The 10,714-nt window shown below is 43.6% G+C and overlaps 1 non-coding gene across 1 annotated transcript; it reads right to left on the bottom strand.

The window, feature by feature from the left end:
- Positions 1-2,048: 2,048 nt before the first annotated feature.
- trnal-uaa (transfer RNA leucine (anticodon UAA)) lies at positions 2,049-2,132 on the bottom strand. The gene has a single exon. It is a non-coding gene; the product is annotated as a tRNA-Leu (tRNA).
- Between the last annotated feature and the right edge of the window lie 8,582 nt (positions 2,133-10,714).

The following is a 10,714-nucleotide window of genomic DNA, read 5'->3' on the forward strand; positions in this document are numbered from 1 at the left end:
CAGTCCATACGAACTGATCTAGAGTCGATGGACTGTTAGAAAATGATCACCAATGCATCCACTATTTCTAGGGCCACTTCCTTAAGTATTCTGGGATGCTTCATCAGGTCCAGGGGATTTATCGGCTTTTAGTCCCATCAATTTTCCGAACATAATTTCCCACAAAAAAGGATTTCCTTCAGTTCCTCCTTCTCACTAGCCCCTCGGTCACGTACTATTTCCAGAAGGTTATGCGTGTCTTCCTTCGTGAATGCAGAGCCAAAATATATGTTCAACTGGTCTACCATTTCTTTGTTCCCCATTATAAATTCACCTGGATCTGACTGCAAGGGACCTACGTTTGCCTTCACTTATCTTTTTCTCTTCACATATCTATAGAAGTTTTTTTCTTCCCAGCAAGCTTCCTCTCATACACTATTTTCCTCCTCCGAATTAAACGCTTTGTCCTCCTCTGCTGAATTCTAAATTTCTCCCCGTCCTCAGGTTGATGCTTTTTCTGACCAATTTATATGCCTCTTCCTTGGATTTAACACTATCCTTAATTTACCTTGTTAGTCACGGTTGAGCCACCTTTCCCGTTTTATTTTTTACTCCAGACAGGGATGTCCAATTGTTGAAGATCATCCATGAGATTTTAAATGTTTTCCATTGCCTATCTGCAGTCAACCCTTTAAGTATCATTTCCCAGTCTATTCTAGCCAATTCATGTCTCATACCATCGAAGTTACCTTTCCATAAGTTCAACACCCCAGTCTCAGAATTAATTGTTTCACTCTCCACCTTAACAAAGAATTCTCCCTTATTATGGTTACTCTTCCCCAAGGGGCCTCGCACAACAAGATTGATAATTAGTCCATTCTCATTACACATCAAGCAGTCTAGGATGGCCAGCCCTCCAGATGGTTCCTCGACATATTGGTCGAGTAAACCATCCCGAACACACTCCAGCAAGTCCTCCTCCACCGTATTGCTACCAGTTTGGTTAACCCAATCTATATGTAGATTAAAGTCGACCATGATAACTTCTGTACCTATATTGCACACATCCCTACTTTCTTGTTTGATGCTGTCCCCAAACTCACTACGATTGCTTGGTGATACACAACTCCCACTAGCGTTTTCTTCCCTTTGATATTCCGCAGCTCAAACCACACAGAATCCACGCGAATGTCCTTCCTTACTATTGCGTTAATTTCCTCTTCAACCAACAATGCCACCCCACCTCCTTTTCCTTTCTGTCTATCCTTCCTGAATGGTGAATATCCCTGGATGTTGCATTCCCAGCCTTCGTCACCCTGGAGCCATTTCTCCGTGATGCCAATACATCATATTCATTAATTGCTGCCTGTGCAGTTAATTTGTCCACCTTATTACGAATACTCCTCGCATCTAGGCACAGTGCCTTCAGGCTTGTTATCTTAACACACTTTGTCCCTTTAGAATTTGGCTGCAATGTGGCCCTTTTTGATTTTTGCCTTGGGTTTCTCTGCCCTCCACTTTTACTTTTCAGCCCCCATTTTACTTCCCTCTGTCTCCCTGCATAGGTTCGCATCCCACTGCCATATTAGTTGAACCCCTCCCCAACAACACGAGCAAACTCTCCCCTGTGGACATTGCTTCTGCCCAGGTGCAGAGCGTCCGGTTTTCACTGGACCCAGCTCCCCCAGAACCGGTTCCAATGTCCCAGGAAATTGAACCCCTCCCTTCTGCACCACACATTCATCTGAGCTATCCTGCGATTCCTACTCTGACTAGCAGGTGGCAGTGGTAGCTATCCTGAAATTGCTACCTTTGAGGTCCTATTTGTTAATTTAGCTCCCAGCTCCCTAAATTCAGCTTGGACTTCCTCAGACAGAGTGAGTCAGACTCAAATACAAACACATAAAGAGCTCTCTTAAGACAGAGAGTGAGAGGCACAGAAACATTGCATAATCCCATTTCTTTGTCAGTTGAGAATGTTATAAAATTATCGACATGGACAGATTCAACAGAATACATTCGGATATAACTGAGCAGGATGGGAGGAAATCGCTTTGAATTTAAAGATTTACCAGGAGTGGGGTATCGAACCCACGCAGCTATTCACCCATTGGATTTTATGTCCAACGCCTAAACCACTCGGCCATCCTGGTTTTGTCAGCATTCGGATTTTGTCTCTGTGAGAATCTGGGCTGCAGATCCACTCTCACAGACATAGGTTTTCAATGAGCATTTTCAAATATTTATCATAATATTGACACAGGGGCAACTCTCCTATTATTTTTTGAGCAAAGCTCTGGGAACTTTCACATCCACCCGATGGTGCAGACGGAGCTTCAATTTAACATTTTATCCAAAAGTCAACAGCTTCAACAATGCAAAATTCCCCAAATACTGCATTTGAGTGTCAGCCAAGATTATATGCTCAAGTCTCAGGAGTAGGACTTACACACACAGCCTCCTGATTCAGTCGAGAATGCTGCCACTGAACCAAAGCTCACATCCGTATTACTTTCCCCAAGTCTTTTTATAAAGTTCCAGGACACATCAAAGTAATATTCAACATTTTGAAAAAGCTTCATCCTCGTCGGGGAATTGAACCCCGACCTCGCGCGTGACAGGGAGGGATACTAACTACTACACTAACGAGGAACTGACGGGTATTTATTTTGTCAGTGCAGGAATCGAGCTGTGAACAGAAATGGACACCATGAGAAGTCGACAGGCACATTGAGAGACAGAGACAAACCGACAAACAGGGCGAGATAGAAACAACGTGAGACAGAAAGTATGAGACTGAGAAGGAGAGGCAGACTGAGTGAGAAAAAGACTCAAACACACACATATACAGAGGTGTGTGTGTGTGTGCTCTATAAAAAGAGAGAGGGAAAGAGTGAGAGAAAGACAGTGACAAATAAAGTGACAAAGAGAGAGACAAAGAGGGAGACAGATAGAGAGAAAGACAGATATAGAGAGAGATAGAGACAATAATTCGGTTCTGTCCATACAAAGGAAGACACAGAAAACCTTCCAAATGTACTCGGGGACTGTGAGTCTAGTGAGAATGAGGAACTGAAAGATATCCTTATTGGCGGGAAATTGTGTTATGGAAATTGATGGGAATAAAGGCCGATAAATCCCTGGGTCCTGATAGTCTGCATCCCAGAGTACTTAAGGAAGTGGCCCTAGAAATAGTGGATGCATTGGTGATCATTTTCCAATAATCTATCGATTCTGGATCAGTTCCTATGGACTGGAAGGTAGCTAATGTGACGGCACTCTTTTAAAAAGGAGGGAGACAGAAACCGGGTAATTATAGACCGGTTAGCCTGACATCAATAGTGGGGAAAATGTTGGAATCAATCATTAAGGATGAAATAGCAGCCCATTTGGAAAGCAGTGACAGGATCGGACCGAGTCAGCATATATTTATGAAAGGGAAATCATGCTTGACGACTCTTCTGGAATTTTTTGAGGATGTAACGAGTAGAGTGGACAAGGGAGAACCAGTGGATGTGGTGTATTTGGACTTTCAATAGGCTTTTGACAAGGTCCCGCACAAGAGATTGGTGCACAAAATCAAAGTGCATGGTATTGGGATTAATGTACTGACGTGGATAGAGAACTGGTTGGCAGACAGGAAGCAGAGAATCGGGATAAACAGGTCCTTTTCAGAATGGCAGGCAGTTACTAGTGGGGTGCCACAGGGCTCAGTGCTGGGACCCCAGCTCTTTACAATCAACATTAACGATTTGTTTGAAGGAATAGAGTGTAATATCTCCAAGTTTGCAGATGACACTAAACTGGGTGGCGGTGCGAGCTGTGAGGAGGATGCTAAGAGGCTGCAGGGTGACTTGGACAGATTAGGTGAGTGGGAAAATATATGGCAGATGCAGTATAATCTGGATAAATGTGAGGTTATCCATTTTGGGGGCAAAAACACGAAGGCAGAATATTATCTGAATGTCGGCAGACTAGAAAAAGGGGAGGTGCAACGAGACATGGGTGTCATGGTTCATCAGTCACTGAAAGTGGGCATGCAGGTACAGCAGGCAGTAAAGAAGGCAAATGGTATGCTGGCCTTCATAGCTAAGAGATTTGAATATAGGAGCAGGGAGACCTTACTGCAGTTGTACAAGGCCTTAGTGAGGCCAGACCTGGTATATTGTGTTCAGTTTTGGTCTCCTAGTCTGAGGAAGGACGTTCTTGCTATTGAGGGAGTGCAGCAAACCAGTGGCCAAACAGTTCTCTATTCACGTCAGTGCATTAATCCCAATACCATGCGCTTGGACTTTGTGCACCAATCTCTTGACTACATCCACTGGTTCTCCCTTGTCCACTCTACTCGTTACATCCTCAATAAATTCCAGAAGATTCATCAAGCATGATTTCCCTTTCATAAATCCATGCTGACTCGGTCTGATATTGTCAACAGACTGATTCAAGGGATGGCAGGACTGTCATATGAGGAGAGATTGGATCAACTGGGCCTTTATTCACTGGCGTTTAGAATGCTGAGAGGGGATCTCATAGAAATATATAAGATTCTGACGGGACTGCACAGGTTAGATGCGGGAAGAATGTTCTCCATGTTGGGGAAGTCCAGAACCAGGGGACATCGTCTAAGGATAAGGGGTAGGGCATTTAGGACTGAGATGAGGAGAAACTTCTTCACTCAGAGAGTTGTTGACCTGTGGAATTCCCTGCCGCAGAGAGTTGTTGATGCCAGTTTATTGGATATATTCAAGAGGGAGTTCGATATGGCCCTTACGGATAAGGGGGTGAAGGGATATGGGGAGAAAGCAGGAAAGGGGAACTAAAGGATTGATCAGCCATGAACATATTGAATGGCGGCGCAGTCTCGAAGGGCCTAATGGCCTAATCCTGCAGCTATTTTCGATGTTTCTGTGTTTCTAAAACAGAAAATGATTAAAATACTCATCAGGTTAGAGACAGGGACAAAGTGAGACAGGCAAAGACATGGGCAGAGATGATGGGAAAGAGAGAGACAGTCAGACAGAGCGTCTGAGAGAATCCCATTGGAACAGACGTGGGCACCGTGAGAAAGAGACAGATTGAGAGACAGAGACAAACAGAGAAACAGGGACAGACAGAGTGAGTCAGAGAGAGGCAGACTCAGACTCAAGCACACAAAAACATGCACAGCTCTCTAAAGACAGAAAGGCAGAGACTGAGATACACAGATACATTTCACAAGTTCATTTCATGATCGGCTCAGTGTCACAGAGTTACAGAAAATTGTTGATTCAACAGATGAACATCAGGTGTCACTGATCAGCATGGGAGGAAATCAATGATAAATTAAAGAGGTTCGAGGAGTGGGGTACGAACTCTCGTGGGAAAATATCAGTGAATTATAAGGCCAACGCCTTAACCACACGGCCATCCTGGTCCTTCCAGTGTTTCGCTTCAGTTTCTGAGAATCTGGGCTTCAACTCCACCCCACAGACACACACATACACATCGGGTTTCAGTGAGCATTTAGGAAATTTTTTAGTAATTTTGAGACTGGGGCAACTCTCCTATTCTTTTTCGAGTAATGCTGTGATCCACCCGAGGGTGCAGACAGAGCTTTAATTTAACATTTCTTCCGAAAGTCAACAGCTTCAACAATGCAAAATTCCCCAAGTACTGCACTTGAGTGTCTGCCAAGATTATCTGCTCAAGTCTCAGGAGTGGGACTTAAACACACAAAGTCCTGATTCAGTCGAGAATAACGCCACTGAACCAAAGCCGTACCAAAGTTTACAACCGTATTATTTTCCTCAAGTCTTTTTAAAAAGTTCCATTACATACCAAATTCATGATGATGATCTATACAGACAGTTACACATACACAGATATATATACATACAGATAGATAGACTCGGACACGCACACACATAAGCAAAAATATACTCGCACCAACCGACATGCACAGATGTCTTAGACATATAGAGGGATGGACAGGCAAAATCACTGTCGCAACTTTGGCTGATTTTTGCGTTTTTCTATACTTTAGTATCGTGAATATTGCAGTTTAATAAAAATGATTTAAAAAATGTCAGTTTTGAAAGGTGTGGGACTTTATTCCGCCTATCTCAGGATGAGTTTTGCAGAGACCTGGTGAAGTTGTGAAATGGAATGTAAAATGCTGAGAATCGTCGTCGGCAGGATACGACCGGCACAGGGAAAATACGATGGATTTTCTAGTCCATCGCTGTAACCTCTTGTCCACGACTACTGACTCGTTATTTCTTCAAATGTTACTCAGATAAAACTCAGTCATCCACCTCTCTGCAGCAGATGACACAGAATTCTGAAAAAATCTCCTCTTCCTGTATTTTTACTGTTCTGCATTGCACTGGAACTTTTTAACATGAACCTATACCAAGAAACAGAAGTAAAATCCTGCATTTTGAAAAAGCTTCCTGCCCGGTGGGGAATTGAAACCCTGTCTTCTGCATAACAGGCCGGGATACTAAGCACTATACCAACGAATGTGGGTTTGGTCAGAACAGGAATCGAGCTGTGAAGAGAACTGGACTCCATGAGAAGTAGAGAGACACATTGAGAGACAGAGACAAACCGACAAACAGGGAGAGACAGACAACGAGATAGAGACAACGAGAGACAGAAAGTGTGAGACTCAGAAGGAGAGGCAGACGCAGTGAGAAAAAGACTCAAACACATACATATACCGAGATATGTGTGTGTGCTCTATAAAGAGAGAGAGGGAAAGAGTGAGACAAAGACAGTGTTAATGACAGTGACAAGGAGAGAGACAGATAGAGAGAGAGCGACAGATAGAGAGAGAGACAAAGATATAAACAGACAATGATGGAAATACTCAGCAGGTTAGAGACAGGAATTAACAGCGACAGGCAAAGAGATACAGACAGGCAGAGGCATAGACAGACAGAGATGATGGAAAAGAGAGAGACATTCACCCAGAGAGATTGAGAGAATCCCATTCGAACAGAACTGGACACCGTGAGAAAGAGACAGACACATTGAGAGACAGAGACAAACATGGAAACAAGGAGAGACAGACAGCGAGATAGAGACAGAGAGAGACAGAAAGTTTTAGACTGAGAGGGAGGGTCAGACTGAGTGAGACAAAGACTCAAATACTTACATACACAGAGATGTGTTTGCGTGCTCCATAAAGAGAGGGAGGCAAATAGTGATGGAATGACAAGAGAAAGACAGAGACAAAAAGGGAGACAGATGGAGAGAAAGACAGATAGAGAGAGACATAGAAACAAAAACAAAAAATGATGGAATGACTCATCAGGTTAGAGACAGGGACCAACACAGACAGGTGAAGACATGGACAGAGATGATGGGAAAGAGAGAGACGGTCAGACAGAATCCCTTTGGAACAGAACTGGACACAGTGAGAAAGAGACAGAGGCAGACTTCGAGAGACAAAGACTCAAACACATACACAGCTCTCTCAAGAGAGAGAGAGAGAAGCAGAGACTGAGCGACACAGATACATTTCATGATCTGCTTAGAGTGTCACCGAAACATGCAAATGCAACAGATGAAAATCGGGTATCACTAAGCAGCATGGGAAGTAGTCTCTGTTTAATTAAGCAATTACCAGGCGTGGGAGTCGAACCCGCACAGTTATAATTCCATTGGATCTTAAGTCCAACACCTTAACAACTCGGCCATCCTGGTCCTGGCAGAAACAGGTTTTGTCTCTGTCAAAATTTGGGCTTCAACTCGAACCCCACAGACACACACATACACAGAGGGTTTCAGGGAGCATTTCCGAATATTTTTTGTGATATTGACACGGGGGCAACACTCCTATTCTTTTTCGAGTAATGCTCTGGGACCTTTCACATCCACCCGAGGGTGCAGGCGGAGCTTCAATTTCACATTTCATCCGATGGTCAACAGCTTCAACAATGCAAAGTTCCCCAAGTACTGCATTTGATTGTCAGCCATGATGATGCGCTCAAGTCTCAGGAGAGGGACTTACACACACGAGCTTCTGAATGGAGCCACTGAAAAAAGCCAATACCAAAGATCACAACCGTATTATTTTCCCCAAGTTTTTAAAAAAGTTCCAGGACATACCAAATTCTTGGTGATGATTTCCATAGACAGTTGCGCATACACAGAGACATACATACAGATAGACATACACAGACACACACACACATAAAATAACCAAAAATATACACGCATCAACATAGAAACATAGAAATTAGTTGCAGGAGTAGGCTGTTCGGCCCTTCGAGCCTGCACCACCATTCAATAAGATCATGGCTGATCATTCAACCTCAGTATCCATATCCTGCTTTCTCTCCATACCCCTTGATTCCTTGAGCCGTAAGGGCCATATCTCACTCCATCTTGAATATATCTAACGAACTGGCTTCAACAACTTTCTGCGGTAGAGAATTCCACAGGTTAACCACTCTATGAGTGAAGACGTTTCTCCTCATCTCGGTCCTAAATGGCTTACCCCTTATTCTTAGACTGTGACCCTGGTTCTCCAACTTCCCAGCAACAGAAACATTCTTCCTGCCTCTCACTTGTCCAATCTCGTCAGAATGTTATATGTTTCCATGAGATCCCCTCTCATTCTTCTAATCTCCAGTGGATACTAGCAGAGTTGATCCAGTCTCTCATCATATGTCAGTCCTGCCATCCCTGGAATCAAGCTGGTGAACCCTCGCTGTGCTCCTTCAATAGCAAGAACATCCTTCCTCAGATTTGGAGACCAAAACTAACAAAATATTTAACGTGTTGCTTCACCAAGGCACTATACAACTGCAGGAAGACCTCCCTGCTACTATATTCAAATCCTCTAGCTATGAAGGCGAACATGCCATTTGCTTCTTCACCGCCTGCTGCACCTGCATGCCCACTTTCAATGACAGATGTACCATGACACGCAGATCAAGATATACACAGAGTGCCTTAGACAAATAGACGGATAGACAGGCAGGGTCACTGTCGCTACTTTGGCTGGCTTTAGCGTTTTTCCGTCGAGAGTGCTGCCACTGAACCAAAGCCGATACAAAAGTTCACAACCGTATTGTTTTCCCCAAGTCTTTTGAAAAAGTTCCAGGACATACCAAATTCATGGTGATGATTTCCACAGACAGTTGCACACACACAGAGACATATATACAGAGAGACAGTCACAGAGACACACACACACATAACCAGAAATATACATGCACCAACGGACACACACAGATGCCTGAGACATATCGAGGGATGGACAGGCTGAGTCACTACTTTGGGTGATTTTTGCATTTTTCTATCCGTATGTATCGTGAATATTGCAGACTAATGAAAATGTGAAAAAAATATCAGTGTTGAAAGGTGTGGGACGTTATTCCATCTATCTCAGGATCAGTTTTGCCAAAACCTGGTTAAATTGTAAAATGGAATGAAAAATGCTGAGAATCGTAGTCAGCAGGATTCTATCCTACGCGCAGAAAATCCAAAGTATTTCTAGTCCATCGCTTTAACCACTCTGCCACAATTACTGCGTCTCTGGCATTTTAAATGTTACTCAGAAAAAACTCAGTCGTCCATCTCTGTGCAGCAGACGGCCACAGAATCCTGAAAAAGTCACCGTTTGCAAAAAATCTGGAAGAGGCAATCTCATCTTGCTGTATTTTTACTGTTCTATATTGCTCTGGAACTTTTTAATAAAATCTATACCAAGAAACAGAAGTAAAATTCGACATTTTGAAAAAACTGCTGCGCCGTCAGGGAATTGAACGCGGTTCTCCCACATAACAAGCGGGGATAATCACCACTATACGGACGAGGTTGCCTTAGAGCAGTAATCTTGCTGTCAACAGAAGTCGACAGACACAGTGATCGATAGAGACAAACCAACAAAAGGGGATAGACAGCCAGCGAGAGAGAGAGACAACGAGAGACAGAAAGGGTGAGACTGAAAAGTGAGGCAGACTGAGTGAGAATAAGACTCAAACACCTACATATACAGAGATGTGTGTGTGTGATCTATAAAGAGAGAGAGGGAAAGAGTGAGAGAAAGACAGTGATAAAGACAGTGACAAGGAGAGAGACAGATAGAGAGAGAGCGACAGATAGAGAGAGAGACAAATATATAAACAGAAAATATGGAAATACTCAGCAGGTTAGAGGTAGGAACTACCAGCGACAGGCAAAGAGAGACAGATCGGCAGAAACATAGACAGACAGAGATGATGGGAAAGAGTGAGACAGTCAGACAGAGAGACTGAGTGAATCCTATTCGAACAGAACTGGACACCGTGAGAAAGTGACAGACACATTCAGAACCAGAGACAAACAGGGAAACAGGGAGAGACAGACAGTGAGATAGAGACAAAGAGAAACAGAAAGTTTGAGACTGAAAGGGAGGATCAGACTGAATGAGAAAAAGACTCAAACACATACATACACAGAGATGTATTTGCGTGCTCCAGAAAGAGAGGGGGCAAAATAGTGATGGAATGACAGAGGAAAGGACAGGGACAAAGAGAGAGAAAAAGAGGGAGACAGATAGAGAAAAAGACAGATAGAGAGAGCGACAGAGAGACAAAAACAGAAAATAATGGAAATACTCATCAGGTTAGAGACAGAGACTAACAGAGACAGGCAAGGACATGGACAGACAGAGATAATGGGACAGAGAGAGGCAGTCAGACAGAGAGTCTGAGCGAATACCATTGCAACAGAACGAGACACCGTGAGAAAGAGACTGATT

The sequence above is a fragment of the Pristiophorus japonicus genome, chromosome 23 (assembly GCF_044704955.1).
Source record: "Pristiophorus japonicus isolate sPriJap1 chromosome 23, sPriJap1.hap1, whole genome shotgun sequence".
Lineage (NCBI taxonomy): Eukaryota > Metazoa > Chordata > Chondrichthyes > Pristiophoridae > Pristiophorus > Pristiophorus japonicus.